General features: G+C 37.0%; 1 pseudogene; it reads left to right on the forward strand.

Annotated features, from left to right (window-relative positions):
• Nucleotides 1-18,149: 18,149 nt before the first annotated feature.
• Nucleotides 18,150-19,399, forward strand: LOC126934398 (succinate--CoA ligase [ADP-forming] subunit beta, mitochondrial-like; annotated as a pseudogene).
• Nucleotides 19,400-19,699: the final 300 nt, after the last annotated feature.

Consider the following 19,699-nt stretch of genomic DNA (forward strand, 5'->3'; position numbering starts at 1 on the left):
ACGATTACTAACTTATCTCTTTATATGATTAGGACATGAAGAATAGGCTGCTTAGAAGAACTCTTAATAGCACAAATTAACCTTGCCTTTGTTAATTTATTTGATAAAATTTCTCTTCATTAAGGTGATTCCTTACACACAAGCTTTGAGATTTATCACACTGTGGGAGGGCATTAAACTTACCAGCTTCCATCTCTTTCCTACCCACTCCCACTCCTACTTCATTCTTGAAGTACTTTAAGGAATGAAAGTACTTAGAGCGCTTTCATTCTTTAAGACATAGAACAAAAAAGCCTCCTTTGTATTATAGTTGTCTTCACACCTTTAAAATATGAGTTACTCCCTCCAGTGGCTTCCCATACTTCAATATGTATTACATTATATTTTATTTTAGCGTGTATAACATTATACACTCACATGCTCCATAACATTCTGCCAATGACAGCATATATAACTGGATCATATAAGATTATAATAATGTATTTTTAGTGCACCTTTTCTGTTTAGACATGTTTAGATACACAAATAGTTACCATTGTGTTACAATCTCCTAGAGTATTTAGTACTATACAAGTACTACATTTATGCTACTCAAGTTTGCAGCCTAGGAACTATAAGATATACCATATAGCCTGGGGTGTAGTAGACCATATCACCTACATGTATGTGAGTACATTCTTTGTTATTTACATAACGATGAAATTGCCCAACAATGCATTTCTTAGACAGTACTTGCATTAAGTGACACAAGACTTTTTTATATTTATTGATTTACAGCTCTATCTCTTGTGAATTTCTCACAAGAAAGACCACACAATTCTTCTGTGAGTTCCTGCTGTCTTCAAAAAGCTCAATAGATGTTTATTAGTAAAATGAAGGAATAGGAAGATGACATAAAATCCCAGAGGAGCTAAACCTCAGAACTCTAATTCTACATCCTGGTTCTCTTTGCTTTTTAAGGTAGAATGTATATACCAAGACTTAAATAGTAGTCATAGTATAGAAAGCTTTCTTGGGGAAGCAGTAAGAAATAGTTCACCCAATTGGGTGATAGTCCCGGTCAGCTGCAAAGTGAAGAGAATGGCATCTATATTCTCCTGTAAGTATAGAATTCCTTCTCTTCCTTCTACTTCTGCATACTCATGAAGGGGGACAAATTTCCCTATCCTAATTGAGTATTAAATTTATTTTTAATTTTCTCATTTTATTCATCATTTGTTGCCTTGTTTTTTCCTTTTGCTTTCCTTTTTCTCCTCTTTTTCTATTTTCTCTTCCATAATCCAACTTCTAGGGAAGAAAAGAAGAATGCTTTGCAAAGTGGGTGGGGAGAGACAGGACCTAAAGTAGATAATTTATATTTCATTTTTTCATGACCCTTTAGGCCTCACTCCAAAATTATGATAAATTTTCATCCTCAAAAGTATCATTCGGAAATGTAAAAAATATTGAAGATGGTGGCTCAAGCCTGTAATCCCAGCACTTTGGGAGGCCGAGACGGGCGGATCACGAGGTCAGGAGATTGAAACCATCCTGGCTAACATGGTGAAACCCCGTCTCTACTAAAAAATACAAAACACTAGCCGCGCGAGGTGGCGGGTGCCTGTAGTCCCAGCTACTCGGGAGACTGAGGCAGGAGAATGGCGTAAACCCGGGAGGCAGAGTTTGCAGCGAGCTGAGATCCAGCCACTGCACTCCAGCCTGGGCGACAGAGCGAGACTCCATCTCAACAACAACAACAACAAAATATTGAAGACAAGAATATTTTGTCTTGGTTTGTATGGTTTGACTTCAAATTTTTCTGTTTTTGTCTTGAAGACAAGAATAATATACAGTTTGACTTCAAATTTGTCTGTTGTGAGAAAGGAAAAATGACTATTTCATGCTTATTAGGAGAAACAGAGGTATACCAGTTCAACAATATAGATTGTTAAAGATTTTTCTTTTACTAGTAATAAATTATCAAAAACATTTCTCCTGCAAACATTATAAGAAGACCAGTAGTTGCTATCATACCAAAGGCGTATCCTCTTCTCACCCTTCAAATCAGGGACGGTAGTGGGGCTCTGTGCTAGGGTCCTGGTTGTAACACACCTATAAAATCTCCTCCCTTTGAGCGTACATTTGTCTAAGATGGAAGAACACTTTTTGATTAGGTTGTGTTATGTTAGACCCCATATTAGCCAACTAGAGAGAGGCTCCCTTGCTGGTTTTGACCAAATAAGCTGCCATAGTGTGAGTGGGCCACGAAGCTAGGACCAAAGGGTGTCTTACAGGAGATGAAAATAATCCCTGGCCAACAGCCAGCAAGAAAACACAGGTCTCACTCCTACAACCAGTGTATTAGTCCATTGTCACACTGCTATGAAGAAATACCTGAGACTGGGTAATTTATAAAAGAAAGAGGTTTAATTGACTCACAGTTCCACATTGCTGGGAAGGCCTCAGGAAACTTAGAATCATGGAGGAAGGCAAAGGAGAAGCAGGCACCTTCTTCACAGAGCAGCAAGATGGATTGCACGCTGAGTGAAGGGGGAAGCCCTTATAAAACCATCAGATCTCATGAGAACTCACTAGCATGAGAACAGCATGAGGGAAACTCCCCCATGATTCAATTATCTCTACTTGTTATATCCTCAACACGTGGGGACTGTAGGCATTACAATTCAAGATAAGATTTGGGTGGGGACACAGATCCTAATCATATCAACCACAAATAACTGAATTCTTTCCACAACTTGAATGACATTGGAAGGGGACTCCAAGCCTCAGATGAAAGGGTAGACCTAGCCAACACCTGGATTTCAACTTTATGAGATCCTGAACAAGAGACCTAGCTAACTCATGGCAAGACTTGTGATCTACAGAAATTTTGAGATACAGTAATAAATTTAGGCTTTTTGAAGTTACTCAGTCTGTGGTAATGTGTTAAGCAGCAATAGAAAAGTAATGCAAACCCAGCTGAGGACCTCCCACCACTGTGGCTACACTTCTTTTTCTGAGTTGGCAGAGGCTGAGTCAACCCTTGGTGTCCTGCAGTCTGGTGCCAACTGTCATATGTGCAGAACCACTTCTCCCAGGAATCTAGTTTGTGGAAGATGCACTTTCCCAGTTTCCAGTGATGTTGCAAGTCCTTCTGCTTCTCTTTTTTTTTTTCCCCCTTTTTATTTTTCTAAATAAGGATCTGAGAGATAGAGGTCTATGACCGAGCTTATGCTGTCATTTTACTTGAAGTCTTGAATTGCTTTTGAAAAGAAATTACATTAGTTTTAAATTAGACAATGAGCTGACTTTCAAGAGGGGAAAGAAGCCCCTTTTAGAGAATATGTAACTGTCATATATTGCAAGTATCATAATTGGAGATAACAGTATAATGAACAATTTATCATTTAAACCATGATTATTCTTATATGAAATAGGGAAGCATAAATTGAGACCATCCTAGGAAAATTAGAATGTGTGATCAATTGCAATCTTTTAAGAACTAAGATCATGATATTTTAAAATATTTTAAAAGCTAGTTGATTTTACTCATAATATTTTATCTATAAATATTTTAACTAAAGAAACAGTATCAACACAAGAATAAAAAATATTAACAGAAGATATATAATGTAGAAAAGAATTTCCAAAAGTATGTTCCTGGGAACCCTGCTCATGCAGTTAGCTAAAATATGTTTATATACACCACACAATACAACATTATATAGTCAAATAAATTTGAGAGATGTTGGCTTAAACAAAGTTAAAAAAATGTCTTCAGGATTTCTCAGAGCCTTGTTATACACTGAGAAATATTTGCGTTAAGAAATTTCTAGAAGATAGCATAAACAGCACTTCTCAAACTTACATATTCACAAAACATGAGCTGAAACTAAACAAAAGCAGTTTCCAAGGCAGGTGGGAACCAATTTTAATCATGCTTCAACTAATGCCTATGCAAGATCATATTTAATGCCACTTTTGAGTAAAATAGGTGCTTGAAAGTTCTCCTATCTTTCCATTCTTTTCCAGAAATTAATGAATTATTCAAAATGATTTTTAAATCATAGAAAATTTTCAGACACCATCTCCCCAATGGGACTTATATGCTAACCATGTCATATTTACAGAGTTTCATTGTATTTTGTTTTTTTCTGTGTGTAACTTCTAACATCAGCCAAATAACATTTAACCTAAGGTATATATTTAAATCCATGTAATAACTGAGGAATGTAGAGTAGAGAAAGATATGACTTGAAAACTGAGTCTTTATAAAATTGATGACAAAACATAATACCCTCCAGTCTTTATAAAAACATTAATAAACAAATCAGAACTGTAATAGGCACCATTCCTTTTTAGTTTTAATTTTTAAAAGTATTAATGTAAATCTACAAAGTACACAGATATGAATAATACAATTATATCAACAGTTATGACAGTATTGACTAGATGCTGAACATTGTTCTAAATCATTTATACCTATAACAACCCTAGAAGCAGTAACTATCATGACATCTGTTTTTTTTTTTTAATTTTTATTTTAGGTTTAGGGGTACATGTGAAGGTTTGTCGTGGAGGTAAACTCGTGTCATGAGGGCTTTTTGTACAGATTCTTTCATCGCCCAGGTATTAAGCCTAGTACCCAACAATTTCCACTCCTTTCCCTCCTCCCACTGTCTACCCTAAAGTAGACCCTCATGTCTGTTGTTCTCTTTTTAGTTTTCATGTGTTCTTCTCATTCAGCTCTTGCTTATAAGTGAGAACATATGATATTTGGTTTCCTGTCCCTGTATTGGTTTGCTAAGGATAATAGCCTCCAGTTCCATCCACGTTCTTACAAAAGGCATGATCTCATTTTTTTATGGCTGCATAGTATTCCATGGTGTGTATGTACCACATTTTCTTTATCTAATCTGTCATTGATGGGCATTTAGTTTGATTCCATGTCTTTGCTCTTGTGAATAGTGCTGCAATGAACATTTGTGTGCATGTGTCTTTATGGCAGAATAATTTATATTCCACTGGGTATATACCCGGTAATGATATTGCTGGGTCAAATGGTAGTTCTGCTTTTAGCTCTGTGAGGAATCACCATACTGCTTTCCACAATGTTTGAACTAATTTATACTCCCACCAACAGTGGGAGTGTTCCCTTTTCTTCACAACCTTGCCAGCATCTGTTATTTTTTGACATTTTTATAATAGCCATTCTGGCTGGTGTGAGATACTATTTCATTGTATATTTGATTAGAATTTTTCTAACTACCAGTGGTATTGGACTTTTTTCATATGCTTGTTGGTTGCATGTATGTCTTCTTTTGAGAAATGTCTGTTCATGTCCTTTGACCACTTTTAATGAGGTTGTTTTTCTCTTGTACATTTGTTTAAGTTTCGTATAGATGCTGGATATTAGACCACTGTCAGATGCATCATTTGCAAAAAATTTCTCCCATTCTGTAGGTTGTCTGTTTATTCTTTTGATAGCTTCTTTTGCTGTGCAGAAACTCATAAGTTTAATTAGATCCCATTTGTCAATTTTTGCTTTTGTTGCAATTGCTTTTGGTGTCTTTGTCATGAAATCTTTGCTCATTCCCATCTCTAGGATGCTATTGCCTAGGTTGTCATCCAGGATTTTTATAGTTTTGGGTTTTACATTTAAGTATTTAATCTGCCTTGAGTTGATTTTGTATATGGTGTAAGGAAGGGGTCCAGCTTCGATCTTCTGCATATGGCTAGCCAGTTATCCCAGCAGCACTTATTGAATAGGGAGTCTTTTCCCCATGACTTGTTTTTGTAAGCTTTGTCAAAGATCAGATGGCCATAGGTGTGCAGCCTTATTTTGGGATACTCTATTCTGTTTCCTTGATCAATAAAGAACCAATTCTATTGAAACTGTCATCTATCTGGTTTCTTATGAATGTCACAGAAGTTTGGGAGATCATCCTATCCAAATTAGATCCCTTATCTGAACTTTGCTTTACTTTTTCCTCAAGATAATTTTCTTTATAACATTTGTTCACTTTGATTTGTAATTTATTTGTTATTTAATATGCCTTCTTCTATTCACCCTTAAGGTTCAGGAAGGCAAAAAAACAGGTATATTTTCTTCACTGCAGAATTCCCATGGTCTGATATATCTTCAGGCACAAAATCATCATTTAATATATTTTGAAGATTCAAATTAAGTAGTTTATTAGAATAACATTGAGAATTAGTTGTAAATTTCATCCTAATTAGTATAGGGTAGTAGATTCACTTGTCACTAAGGGACTATCCCTCTGCTATAAACTAAATCAGAAACTCCATATTAAAAATAAATACATACACACACACACACACACACACACACACACACACACACCCCATGACATATAGCCTAACTTGAAGCAAATAGAGCTAAATTTCTAGGCTTCCAAAATGAAATAAGGTGGCTAAGGAGAAATTGTCATCGTGGCAGCCTACAAAGTCTTGGTTCTAGATTTCAATGCTGTGCATAAGGAGCTAGTATTCTAGCATGTGCATAGGTCAGAGAAATAATCGAACCTACATAAAGTGGGAAAACTATTAAAGAGAGCTTCACTGAAATGTCCACTCATTTATGTTAAACAGAAGAACTGTATCCATTATTTCCAGGAAGCAGCAAAAATGTTTGCCATCTCATTAGGGATGCTTGCATGAGAAAAAAGTCCCCACCAATAAATCAAAATCCAAGCCCTCATAACCTATAGATATGGATCCAAGTGTATAATACCAGAATGGTACAGAAACTGCAAGCTGAGTACCTGACATGAAGACAATTCCAGGATTACTGACACAAGTAGACGGAGATGCCCAACAAATGCAAATGCAGACCTGCTCTGTAGGGCCACTTTCACAAAGCTGAAGTCAGATAGGGATAGTGCCTCATTAATAGCTCCTTGTAAGAACTGAAAGAACTTTGTGGAGAATAAACTCTAGAAAGGTAAAAGTGGAAGCAGTGAAGGGAGGAGGCTACAGCAGTAGACTAGAAAAGATTCATCACAGTGGTGACTTCAAGCAAGTGGAAAAGGTGAAAACTGGTGGAAGCTGTACAAATTGCAAAGTTGGATCAGACAGCGATTGCTGATAAATAGAAAGTGGTATATGAAAGAGGTCTGTGTGATGTCAGTGATCAAAGCACGAGTCACCAGGAAGAAACAATAATCCTGAAATTGATCACACCCAATAGCAACACATCCAACTATATAAAATCAAAAATGAGAAAACTACTAGGAAAAATTGACAAACTTACAATAATAATGGGTAATTTTAACACATCTATCTTAGGAATTAATATAATTAGCAGGAACAAATCACTAAGCCCTAAAAATATGAAATTACAATATATAAGCCTGACCTAGTAGGCATAAATTGAACTCCACACCCAGCAAATATACAAAGCACTTTCTTTTAAGCACCCATGGAACATGAAAAAAATTCACATACCATAACGGTAGTTTCAATAGATGATGATATTTTCTTACCACAGTGCAATACATTCTTAAATCACTTACAAAAATGTTAAAATGATAGTGTACTCATATATTTGCTTTATCTGATCCTGAGAATAATAAATGCTAATTTGATTAATTAAATTGTTCAGACCTTCACTGTGGATTTTAGGCAACATATCCTGTCATTGACTTGCTATTTCTCCAAGACAACTCAAATAAAAGATTGGTGCAAGTGCCAATTCCATGGTTCAAAAAAAAATTCAAAAAAGATATTCTGCAAGCAAAGCAAGTTCATAATATATTGAAAAATTCCATGTATACATTTGATCCTCTTCTTTACCGATGTTTAAACTGATGTCTCTAATTATCAAATTCCAAAGTTACACCTCATCATAACAGCCCTCTTTCCTCAGAAACCTACACATAGTTCCTAACACAATATAGCACTGAACCATTTATTGATCTGAGAAATTCAGAAGCGGGTGGATGGTTTATATCTAGGATTTGTGAGAAGAGAGAACTTTCTGACACTTACTTTGAAAAAAAAGTAAAATACACTTTTTTAGATTCTGTTTTGATGGTAGAGACTTCATTCTTCAAAGTTCCCCCACAGTGATATACAGGACACAAGAGTCTTTGTGGAGATGTTAGGGTCCTATCATGTGTGGGTACATTTGACCTGAGTTATGGAGCCTTCTGACTTCTGATGCCCACTAGGCAGCACAGCTGATCTTTGTTATCCTCATCACCACTTTTGCCTCATTTAAAAAAACTTCTAGAGAAGCTGTTCATATCTTTACTACATCTAAATAATTTTCCCCTCTTCTCACCTTACTTGTCTGAAATGGTCCATGAGAGACTAGTTAAAAATAACCTTTTTAGAAGTAAACAGGCATTCTTCTTAAAATGGGAACAAAATAATCCTCACAGGAAAAAAAAAAAAAAAAAAAAAAAAAGCACCTCATACTCAGAAACAAAAGATAAAAGCAGGAGGATTTGAAAACTCATCTTTTAAGACACTTAAAAACTGATTTTGAAAACATTTCTAATCATAATTATTCTATTACTTCAGGAAATATTGGGAAAAACCGGAAACTTAAAGTAGTTTGTTACAATATAATTATGCTGAGAAATTTTGAAATTATTAAAGTTGCTCAAGATACTTGATGGAAAATAATACATTAGTACAAACTAAATGACTGAGACATTTCTATTTTAGAAATCTATCATGTGGCATCATAATCCTAGTTCAGTGTTTCATTGTCTTAAATATGACAATACATTTGACACTAAAGGCTTCAAGGGTAACACTTTTTTGCTCATTTGTTTTGCCCCATTTGTGAAACTACTACAATGGTATTTTCAGTGTGGCTGGGCAGATGCTTTGAGTTTAAACCTAATAGCCTCCCCACTTTGAATCTGGAAAGGTTGTCAGAATTATGATGGAAATGACATACTTAGGTAACATAAAATTCTAAAATAATTAAGAAGAGTTAAAAATTCAAAAATTCTAGTGAATTTTTAAAAATCCATAATGTTTAATTTGAGTAATTTCTTTACTTGCTATATCAGTTACAGCCCAGGAAGAAAAAAAAAGTCATACACTTAAAAGTGATGATGAAAGATAATATAATGAAGCGGATATTTCTGAAGTATGGACAACTCCCCCGTTAATGAACTAACCCTAAGGAGTGATGAGGTATTACCTGACGTTTAGCCACAGAATAGTGCTGTTACTGTCTCTAGGCCAGAAGTGAATGGTGTTATCAGAGACAGAAAGCTTCAGCCTTAAAAAAATGGGCTGCCCCGCTGGGCACTGTGGCTCACACCTGTGATCCCAGCACTTTGGGAGGCTGACGCAGGTGGATCACCTGAGGTCAGGAGTTTAAGACTAGCCTGGGCAACATGGTGAAACTAAAAATACAAAAATTAGCTGGGTGTGGTGGTGTGCCTCTCTAATCCCAGCTATTCAAGAGGCTGAGGCAGGAGAATTGCTTGAACCTGGGAGGTGTAGGTTGTGGTGAGCCGAGATTGCGCCACTGCACTGGGCGACAAGAGCAAACATCCGTCCAAAATGAAACAAGGTGGCTAAGGAGAAAGCCTCCCCCCGCTGACCAAAACCAAAAAATAAAATAAAATAAAATTTAAAAAAAAGCAGAGAGGTCTGCCTTATGAACCTGCTATCATAAAGCACCGGACATCAAATAGACGTTTCTGGATCAACACCACTGTCACCTGAAAACTAATTAAAATGCAAATTCCTAAACTCTACTCCATATCTACTGAGTCAGAAACTCTGGGAGTGGGACCAAGAAATCTGGGTTTTATCAGACCCTCCAGGTAAATCAGATGTGCACTTAAGTTTGGGAACCACTGTGTAAGAAGAACAACACAACCAGAACCATGGTGAAGCAGAAAGGGAGTATAATAAATACCCTAAAATATTTTTCCTCCACACCTCCTCTCATCTGCTAGTGCCTCATCTTGGCAAAACTAATTGAAAGTCATAGGCAAGGGAGCCCAGGTGATGTCATACTGATGCAGCTTCCCAGGGCACAGAGCAAGGCAGAGAAAGGCAGAGCATTGAAAAGGGTGGGGAGAGTGAACAGAGAATAATCAGTAGACCCATCACTCAAAGTAATGTGCCTTTAAAACTATATGACTTTTATTAGTCAAAATTAATGTTTTTATTAACCCTCCAAAATTTTGAAATTCTGGGTGAGTGAATAAGAGGATTTAACTTTTCTTAAGATTTCTTTGGCTGGGTACAGTGGCTCAAGCTTGTAATCCCAGCACTTTGGGAGGCTGAGGTTGGTGAATCACCTGAGGTCTGGTGTTTGTGACCAGCTTGGTCAACATGATGAAACCCCATCTCTACTAAAAATACAAAAATTAGCCAGGGATGGTGGCACGCACCTGTAATCCCAGCTACTCTGGAGGCTGAGGCAGGAGAACCACTTGAACCTGGGAGGCAGAGGTGGCAGTGAGCCAAGTTTGCGCCATTGTACTCCAGCCTGGAAGACAAGGGCAAAATTCCATCACACACACTCACACACACACACACATACACAAAGATTTCTTTAATACATAACAATTGTTGAGAGCCTACTATGTCATTTATACCTGGGGCTTTATTTATTGCTATTATATTTGAGTTAATAATTACAAAAGAGATTTAAGCATCCATTTTACAGATGAAAAAACTAAGATTCAGAGAGGTTAAACAACTTACTTGAAGTTCCTTAGCTAGTAAGTGGAAGAAATTTAAAACCAGACCTTTTTTGTATCAAAGCCCATGCTCTATGATAAAATAGTGCTACTTACATAAAAATAATTGAGCTGCCGGGCGCGGTGGCTCAAGCCTGTAATCCCAGCACTTTGGGAGGCCGAGGCGGGTGGATCACGAGGTCAGGAGATCGAGACTATCCTGGCTAACATGGTGAAACCCCGTCTCTACTAAAAATACAAAAAAACTAGCCGGGCGTGGTGGCGGGCGCCTGTAGTCTCAGCTACTTGGGAGGCTGAGGCGGGAGAATGGCGTGAACACGGGAGGCGGAGCTTGCAGTGAGCCGAGATCACGCCACTGCACTCCAGCCTGGGAGACACAGCGAGACTCCGTCTCTCAAAAAAAAAAAAAAAAAAAAAAAAAATTAATTGAGCTATGCCATGCATAATCCATTGCAGTTCTTGTAATCAAGGACTAAATTTACTTTATTCCACATGTAAGGTGATCCCTGATTTTCCTAGCAGAGGCCTAATTTATGCATGTTGTCTTGGGATGTCCAGTGTTTGATAATAAACTATATGGTCACTCTCTCAATAAGGTAAATAGACGTGGTGTCTTTTAAAAATGCAATTCTGAATGTGTAGAGAAAACCCAGTTGGATCTCTAGGAGAAGAGATGCTTCTCATTGCACTTGTCAATTCTATTAGAAAACACAAATTAGACTTCAGTCTTCAAAGGCATTGACTTTCTAAAAAAATGTTTTGGAGGGAGGAATTCTCCATGTTCTGGGACCATATCTTCGTAAGGTTATGGAAATTTAAGGTAGAATTCACTAAAATTAAAAATAAAAATAAAAAGAGCCCCTGTCATCATTACTTAGTATAGAACATTTATTACCATCCCCTAGTGCAGATAATCCATGTGGATGGTATACAGCACATATAATTAAAAGTCTCTGCTTGGAGGTTCTCCGTGATTAATGCCTCAGGTAGGCATTTTGATTCCTATACTAATAGAACCTGACTGGCTCTGAAACGCTGGTGCTGTTCAGGTATCTCAGGAGTAATAAAAGGTTGCTTTTGGCTTATTGCACAATTCCTTGAGTCATTAATTATAGCTGCCCAAAGTGGAAAGTTTATAATTAAACATATAATTTACTCTTCTACTTTTGGATGAAGTAAATTAAGGCAATTAGATTTCTTTTGATTAAGCATATGGAGCCATTTACAAAGTGCACAGGTGTGTACAAGCAGAAGGTAGACTACAAAAACATCTATGTTTCAAGTGTATTTTGTCACTTTGTTGTCACTCTCTGGCTGAAGTAATTATGTTAATCCATTTGAAGTGGATTTCTTTAGTTTTTCTGGTATGCTGCTGCTCTGTTTATTCCTTGGCGTCCTTAGCTACTTAAATAACAGCAAGTACTGATCAGCTACAAGTGTCAGTTAATCACAAAGATAATTTTGGCTAGGAATATCCATATGATATTATTTTGGTGAATATCTACTCTGTCATTTAACCCCCACATACATCCCATAATGCATATGCTAGTTGAAAAACAACTATTGGGAAACAAGTTTTATTTTTTCTCAATTTTATTGCATCAATATTCTTTTTCAATGTTTGCCATCTTCCAAAAAATACATCTATATCCCCACTATTTGTGTTATGTACATCACAGTTCAAACGCCAAGTGTTTTGTTTTCTCTTCAGAATGTGTTTTTCTGGGGAGGAATTTCTCTGTGTCCCACTAGAGAAACAATTTGCATGTCAAAGATAACTATGCCCTGACTGTCAACAGAATTATGACAAAAGTCCTCTACAAAGGCTTAAGTATTTCAACCATGATTTGTATAATTAGTAACTATGCCTCTTACAGAATGTGCTTGTACCTTCCAAATGTATGTACATACTGTTATAAGTAAAACACACCTTATTTTAAAACTACTGAATTTATAAGACTGTTTCTCTTTTTGTATTTTCTAAATCAATAGCTAACCATGTAATTACTACTTACATGTAGTCTACATTTAAAAACTTCAGTTGTCAAATTGAATGAAAGTGATTTCATCTCTGTATGAGGCTCACCTTCAGCTGTCTTCCTTTCATCATGTGTAGCTGCCAGATACAACCAGTGACTGTAAAGCATTACATAAAATGACAACTATTTGTGATGGAAAGACTCCAAGGTGGCCCCCATGATCTTTATATCTTGATATTCACACTCTTACGTGATCCTTTTACCTTATGTGATCCTTTCTACTTGAGTAAAGGCAAGCCCTGTGAACTGCCTTTAATCAATAAAATATGGCAAAGATGATACGATGTCATTTCTATGATTACATTACACAGGTTTGTGACTTCTCCTCTCTGAGAAGATTCTGTCTTTACTGTCTTTGAAGAAGCAAATGGCTGCATTTGCATATACCTAAGATAGGGGTGGTCTCCAACAGACAGGCAGCCAGCAAGAAACTGAAACCCCCAACAACTGCAAGGAAGTGAATTCTGCTAAAACCACATAAGCCTGGAAATGTATCTTCCCAGTCAACCTTGAAATGAGACCCAAGCACTGGCCAACACCTTGACTGCAGTCTTGTGGGACCCTAAGCAGAGAACCAAGCTAAGTTGTGCCCAGACTTCTAACCCACAAAGACCCATGAGATAATAAATGTGTACTGTGTAAAGCTACTACATTTGTAGTAACACTGTTGCATGGCCACAGGAAACCAACATAGGAGGTAAGAGTGACAGGAAGAAAGCGATCAATGTTAGGGAAGCAGCAACCTCCCTACCAACCAACCCAGCCTAGTTGGAGAAAAGGAGACAACATGCTTTATTCAGAGCAAAAATAAAAATTTTAAAAAAAATGTAAGGGCAGATAAATTCCTGTGAATACCTGCTGGAATTTACAATCTGGATCCTCATCCCATTCCAATCCAATGTTTCCTGATGATTCAAAGGGATCTGCATTAATGAAAGTATCCTGAGCAGCTAGAATTACTGTTTCAATAGGCTTTTCATACTCTGGAAGATCATCAAAAAGATCCTGTCTCAAAGTAGAGACTGGGTTAAGAACAAAGCTGGAGGCATCACGCTACCTGACTTCAAACTATACTACAAGGCTACAGTAACCAAAACAGAATGGTACTGGTACCAAAACAGAGATATAGACCAATGGAACAGAACAGAGTCCTCAGAAATAATACCACACATCTACAGCCATCTGATCTTTGACAAACCTGAGAGAAACAAGAAATGGGGAAAGGATTCCCTATTTAATAAATGGTGCTGGGAAAATTGGCTAGCCATAAGTAGAAAGCTGAAACTGGATCCTTTCCTTACTCCTGATACGAAAATAAATTCAAGATGGATTAGAGACTTAAATGTTAGACCTAATACCATAAAAATCCTAGAGGAAAACCTAGGTAGTACCATTCAGGACATAGGCATGGGCAAAGACTTCATGTCTAAAACACCAAAAGCAATGGCAGCAAAAGCCAAAATTGACAAATGGGATCTCATTAAACTAAAGAGCTTCTGCACAGCAAAAGAAACTACCATCAGAGTGAACAGGCAACCTACAGAATGGGAGAACATTTTTGCAATCTACTCATCTGACAAAGGGCTAATATCCAGAACCTACAAAGAACTCAAACAAATTTACAAGAAAAAAAAACAAACAACCCCATCAAAAAGTGGGCAAAGGATATGAACAGACATTTCTCAAAAGAAGACATTCATACAACCAACAGACACATGAAAAAATGCTCATCATCACTGGCCATCAGAGAAATGCAAATCAAAACCACAATGAGATACCATCTCACACCAGTTAGAATGGCGATCATTAAAAAGTCAGGAAACAACAGGTGCTGGAGAGGATGTGGAGAAATAGGAACACTTTTACACTGTTGGTGGGATTGTAAACTAGTTCAACCATTATGGAAAACAGTAGGCAATTCCTCAAGGATCTAGAACTAGATGTACCATATGACCCAGCCATCCCATTACTGGGTATATACCCAAAGGATTATAAATTATGCTGCTATAAAGACACATGCACACGTATGTTTATTGCGGCACTATTCACAATAGCAAAGACTTGGAATCAACCCAAATGTCCATCAGTGACAGATTGGATTAAGAAAAATGTGGCACATATACACCATGGAATACTATGCAGCCATCAAAAAGGATGAGTTTGTGTCCTTTGTAGGGACATGGATGCAGCTGGAAACCATCATTCTTAGCAAACTATCACAAGAACAGAAAACCAAACACCGCATGTTCTCACTCATAGGTGGGAACTGAACAATGAGATCACTTGGACTCGGGAAGGGGAACATCACACACCGGGGCCTATCATGGGGAGGGGGGAGGGAGGAGGGATTGCATTGGGAGTTACACCTGATGTAAATGACGAGTTGATGGGTGCAGCACACCAACATGGCACAAGTATACATATATAACAAACCTGCACGTTATGCACATGTACCCTACAACTTAAAGTATAATAATAATAATAAATTAAAAAAAAAAAAAAAAAAAAAACAAAGTAGAGACTGGGGAAGCAGCAAGCTCAGCTATGATTTTTCCAGCTAGCACTACTGTAGGGGCAGAATGGGCTGCTCCAGAAGATGTATTTTCTCCTGTGGCTCCCGCAGTGCATGAGCCAATCATATTTTTGGCCTGAACTTTCCTTAGGGGATGTACTAATTAGAGAAGCCTTGATAAATCACAAGGGTAAGAATGAGGAGCTAAGAAAGTAAATTAATCCCCATGGTATGGATCATATTTACCAAAGAAATATTAGAATAAATAAGACCTCACTACTAGAATATAATTTGCTAATACATACGTTGGTGACTTCCAGTTTCAGCTCTGATGAATAAAGAGCTTAGAAGTCAACACTCCTGTCTTACAACAAGAATAATTTTCTTAGACCTAGTAGAGAATCGAAGTTTCTGGGTAAACTATCACCCTGAAGTCTGTAGAGATTTATGAATATAGAGTCACAGGAAACATCTGCTTACCTGAAGTATATGCCATTGGAGCCATGAGATGGTAGCAACACATAAATGGTAACTTTTGACAGATTTCTAAAGGTTGAACATGGACTAGCATAACAGTAAGAAATTCCTAATGGCAAAAAATTGCGTAAGTTTTACATTCAGTAAAACCACCAGGTTGTTAGTGTGAAGAGCTAAGAAAGGCTATTTCCAGGCTTGGACTAGGAAAAAAGAAAAGTAACCACTAGCCCAGGTGCTGTGGCTTATGCCTATAATCCCAGCACTTTTGGAAGCTAAGGTAGAAGTATTACTGGAGCCCAGGAGTTCAAGACCAGACTAGGCATAGTGAGACCTTGTCTTTGTCTCCACACACACACACACAATTTAAAAATTAGGGGGGTGTGTTGGCATATCCCTGTAGTTCCAGCTACTCAGGAGACTGAGGCAGGAAGATTGTTTGAGTCCAGCAGTTTGAGGCTGCTGCCATTAGCTATTATCATGACACTGCACTCCAACCTGGGCAACAAAGCAAGATCCTGTCTTAAATTAAAAAAGGAAAAAGGAAAGAAAGAAAAAGGAAAAGTAACCATTGATAAATACTATTCCCACAGTGTTCTCCATGGCAATATCTACACTCCAGGGAAAAAGATTTTACCATAGCCTTATCTCACCGGGGGGAAAGGCATTTCCCAACTCAAACCTCCGCTAGCTTTTTTATCTTACCAAATGGAGTGGAGTAGAGCTAAGAAACACTTGTAAAGCCTACAATCCAAGGACCCAGGGCCACTAAAAAGCTGAGAATTGGTCACATTATAGAATGTTTCCTTTCCACCAAAAATTACCACTACTCCAACAGCCTCCAGTATAACAACAGCAGATAACAGCTAAAAGAGGTACAAAATCTATCTAACAAGCTCTTTGGGCAGCCAAATGCAACAGATAAAAACACAGACACCAGAAGAGTTTGAGGCTTCTGGCATCTATATCTACAAGCAAACATTAAAACACAGCTTAAGTACTAGCCAGATTAACATAAAACCATACACTAATGGCCTTTTAAGTCACAGTTTCTATTACCTATATCATGTGCAGCTTTCAAAAAATTAAAAGGAAAGTAAAAGACAAGAAAAAAAACACAGTCTAAAGAGATAAAGCAAGCATTAGAATCTGATTCAGACAGGGCACAGATTTTGAAATTATCAGGCAGGGAATTTAAAATGATTATAAGTAATATGTTAAAAGCTCTAATGGAAAAATGTAGACAATATACAAAAACAGGGGAGTAATGTAAGCAAAGACAAAGAAACTCTAGGAAAACATAAAAGGAATACCAGAACTCAAAAATACTGTTGCAGAATGATGAATGTCTTTGATGGGCTCATCATGGGCCACTGGACATGGTCATGGAAAGGCTCACTGAGCCTGAAGATATGTCAGTGGAAACTTATCAAGCTGAAATGCAAAGAAAAAAAAAGTGTGAACAAAACAGGACAAGAAATCCAAGGACAATTTCAAAAAGTGTAACAGAAGTGTAATTGGAATATCGAAAAGAGAAGGAAGAGAGAATGGAGAAGACGAAATATTCAAAATGATAATGGCTAAGAATTTAACTAAACTCATAACAGACAGCAAACAACAGATCCAGAATGCACAAAGAACTCTAAGCAGCCTAAACATAAACAAAAAGCAAACCCTATATCTATGCATATCATATTCACATCGCAGAAAGCAAATGGAAAATGGAAATCTTGAAAGAAGGCATAGGAAATTAAAAAAAAAAAAAAAAAAAAAACTTACCCAGAGAGAAACAATGAAAAAATTTACATTAGAATTCTTAACATATACCATTCAAACAAGAAAGGAGTTAAATATTTAACATTTTGAAAGAATGAAACCACCATTCCATAATTATATATTCAGTAAAGTAATCCCTCAAAAGTTATGAAGGAATAAAGGCTCCTCATAGAAACAAAAGCTAAGGGAATTTATTGCCAGTAGACCTGCCCACTGAGAAATTTGAAACATTCTTTAGGGAGAAGGAAAATGATATAGGCCAAAAACTAAGATTACCCAAAGAAAAGAAAGTATCAGTAAAGGAATACATGAAGGTAAAATAAAATCTTTTCTTTTTTCTTATTAATTTCTTATTAAGTTATTACTGATAGCTTAATTTCTAATTAATAATTGATCCAAAAGAAAAAAGTTTGTTTAAAGTTATAACAGCAACAATGTAGTAGACGGTTATAGCATATGGATAAGTAGAATGAACGATGACAATGCCATAAGGAATGCGAAAAGAGAACTGAAAATTCTCTATTACAAAGTGGCTGGAGGCACACAGCAGGAGGGGACAGGGTCAGACTTAGGAATGGTGGCCTTCATATTCTACAGCTGACAATTAGCTGCCACCTTTCACAGCCATCAGTCCCAGACCAGATCATAGTATAGTCTACTGCCCAGGTTCTGGGAATTTCTGAACTGTTTAATAACCAATAACTCCAAGTACAGCAGCAACAGCAAAGGAATCTCTCATTACATGAATATATGAATATGAAATTGTTGCAAGAAGCTGGTATCTCCCTTCCAAAGGATATGTGGCAAAGTCACCAGATGAAGCTGACGCAATTGTCAAAAAAAATTAGGTTCTAAAGATGTGATAATGGCACAGAGTTTTGCTTGTGGTAGAGAAAAAGGAACATTGGAAAGCAGTCCCAAAAGAGGAGTGAAGGTAGTTTTCTCTCAAGAAGCAAAAGCTGTTTCCTTCTCAAATAATTGGGAAAAAGTTGTTTACCAAGCAAACAGGAGAAAATGACAAAATATGCAATCAAGTATTGATCTGTGAGCAAAAATATCCCAGGAGAAAATACTCCTTTCTAATAACAATGGAAAGGTCATTTCAAGGTCCAGTATAAACAGGAAGTTTGCAAGGTGGTGTCAACACTGATGATGTTTCTGCTGAGACTCCTGATGTAATAAAGAATCTATTGACGTCGTAAAGGCATCAAAAACGAACAAGCTTTCCAGCTTGCGCAGAATATAAGATTTCCATCTAATATTGTGGATTCTGTTGCAGAAAACATGGTCAAGCTTTACAATCTTTTTCTGAACTACAACACAACCATGATAAAAATAAGCCCAATGGTATAAGATTCAGATGGAGCTCTGTTATGTTTGGATGCAAAGATCAGTTTTGATTCTAATTCAGCCTATCACCAGAAGATCTTTGATCTACAGGACTGGACTCAGGAAGATGAAAGGAACAAAGGTGAAGCTAAGCCACATCTCACCTACACTGGCCTCAGTGAAAAAATAGGCTGTCTAGTAAATGGTGCTGGTTTGGCTATAACCACAATAGATATAACACAACTTCATAGACTACAACCAGCTTCCTTGTTGTTCACAGTAGTGCTACAGTCCATCAAGTAACAGAATCATTTACTCTTATCACTTCAGATAAAAAGAGGTACTGGCTATTCTGGTCAACATTTTTGGAGGAATCACTTGATGTTATGTTATTACACAGGGTTTAGTTCAGGCGGTGAAAGATTTTGAAATTAAAATACCTGTCGTGGTACATTTACAAGTTCACTAGTTAATGATGCTAAGGCACTAATAGCAGAAAAGCTACTAGAATGGCTTTAAAGCTCTCTGAAATAGTGACCTTAGTCAAGCAAACCCATGTGTATATATAATGTAAGTTGCCAACATGATCTTAAAAAGCCAGTGAATGGCTGAAAATGTTAATTGTGCTATAATCATTGAAAATACTATGTTCTGTGTTATTGTTCTTTTTCTTTTTAGTGTGGGAAGATGGTAATTGTGATCTAAGCACACAAACTTTCAGAAGCATTTGGTCTGCATTTCATTCTACTATTCAGAATGGACTATTTATATAAAGAACATATAATGCAGGTGTCTAGTTTTATCAGTCTTTTTCACTTCTACAGAATATCACTTGCAATATGCCTGTTTATATTGTTGAATATAAAGTTCTACATTGACAAGAGTCC

This window comes from Macaca thibetana, chromosome 13 (assembly GCF_024542745.1).
Source record: "Macaca thibetana thibetana isolate TM-01 chromosome 13, ASM2454274v1, whole genome shotgun sequence".
Taxonomy (NCBI): Eukaryota; Metazoa; Chordata; class Mammalia; order Primates; family Cercopithecidae; genus Macaca; species Macaca thibetana.